Source organism: Octodon degus, unplaced genomic scaffold, assembly GCF_000260255.1.
Source record: "Octodon degus isolate 3935 unplaced genomic scaffold, OctDeg1.0 scaffold00216, whole genome shotgun sequence".
Lineage (NCBI taxonomy): Eukaryota > Metazoa > Chordata > Mammalia > Rodentia > Octodontidae > Octodon > Octodon degus.
In genome coordinates this window covers 1,135,041-1,136,761 of record NW_004524792.1, presented here as the reverse complement: position 1 = coordinate 1,136,761, position 1,721 = coordinate 1,135,041, and the positions used below count along the sequence as shown (strand labels likewise).

Here is a 1,721-nt window from a genome sequence, read left to right as displayed (position 1 = left end):
GTATTTCCATTCTGCATCCTCTCTTTTATGAAACACTTTCTGAGCAATTTCTATCAACTGAGTCAGACTCATTCCTGCTAAACTTTCTAACTTCTGCAGCTTGCAGCAGATATGTGAGGCTGACTGAACAGGCTTTGCCATATTGTTGTAGGCAGCTGAATCAGGTAGAAATATTATAAGGCCTCAGACCAGATAGCCATTGTGATGTTGATGCCCAAGAAGAACTGGATCGCCATTGACGAGCTCCTTTTGAAGGAGGGGGTGATGGTGGCCAAGAAAGACGTCCACATGCCCAAGCACCCGGAGCTGGCAGACAAGAATGTGTCCAACCTTCACGTCATGAAAGCCATGCAGTCTCTCAAGTCCTGAGGTTATGCGAAAAAACAGTTTGTCTGGAGACACTTCTACTGGTACCTTACGAACGAGGGCATCCAGTGTCTCCGTGACTACCTCCACCTGCCCCCCGAGATTGTGTCTGCTACTCTGCACCACAGCCGGTCTCACACTGGCAGACCCCAACCCAAAGATGTGCAGGGCGAGCAGCCCGTGGGGCTCACATGCGGGGAGGCCGACAGGGACTCCTACAGATGCTGGTGCCGACAAGAAGGCCAAGGCGGGGGCCCGTTCAGCCACTGAATTCCAGTTAAGAGGCGGATTTGGTCGTGGATGTGGTCAGCCACCGCAGTAAAGTTGGAGGACTTTATTTTCTGTTGAATAAATGGGCAGCCAGAAAAAAAAAAAAAAAAAGAGAAATATAGGCAGGCAGACAGGGCCGGGCCTTCAAAGGACCTAGTACTGAAGAGGAGATAACTTGCAACTGTGGGAGACAGACACCTCCACTGTGGGCCAGACCTCAAGACAAAAGATTAAACAAATGCACCCATATATCTCCCTAAGGATAAACAGCAGGGATTGATATTTTAAATTGGTGTCAATCACCTTGAAATCGCCAGAGTCATTAACCCAGCCTCCTACAGGAAGAGCCCCTGTTCTGTATTCGTACCCACTTGCTACACAACTTGCTTCCCCTTTTGATCCTGATTTAATCAATTTTACCTGAGCAGTTATGCTTGTAATTTTATTGGTTGACCATAGTTTTGTTTCTTTGCTGTTGCTGTTTTGTTTTGTTTGGTACTGGGAATTGAACTCAGGACCTTGCACTTCCCAGGCAGGCACTGAACTGCCAAGCTATATGCCCAGCCCCAGTTGACCGTATTTTATCCCGCCTTGCACCCACCTAGCGAGTTCTCATGTTTCCTACCTTGGACCTTGGCAAACCACTCAGGTCACCTCCTGTCCCTCTCTTGAACAGAAGCTTTCTTTCCCTCAATAAATATATCCTGCTCTTAACTTCTGTTGCTCCTAAAATTCATTCTTCAGTTTTAGAGAACATGAGATGTCCCGGGAACCTTTCAGGTTGGGAGTTCCTTTGCCTTATATCACTTTCCATTGTTGCAGTGTGGAGGGCGGTCACCTGGGAGGTAGGCGAGGGGGTTGAGCAGCAGGCTCAGCAGGAAGAGCAGGGTAGGGCGGCAGAGGTGCCAGAGGCAAGATCACCCTGAGGAGCTGGGGGCAAAACACAGGGGGTTTACTAAAACAGTTTGGAAGCTCACACGCACACATCCTAAGCCACTGAGACACTGTCTGAACTACACATGGCCAGGAATTTATACAGAGGAACTAATCCAGATGCCCCAGTTTCCCAGTAACAGTCTCCCACA

The 1,721-nt window shown here is 48.8% G+C and overlaps 1 pseudogene; it reads left to right on the top strand.

Moving 5' to 3' along the window:
- Positions 1-204: 204 nt before the first annotated feature.
- On the top strand, positions 205-688 carry LOC101589771 (annotated as a pseudogene).
- Positions 689-1,721: the final 1,033 nt, after the last annotated feature.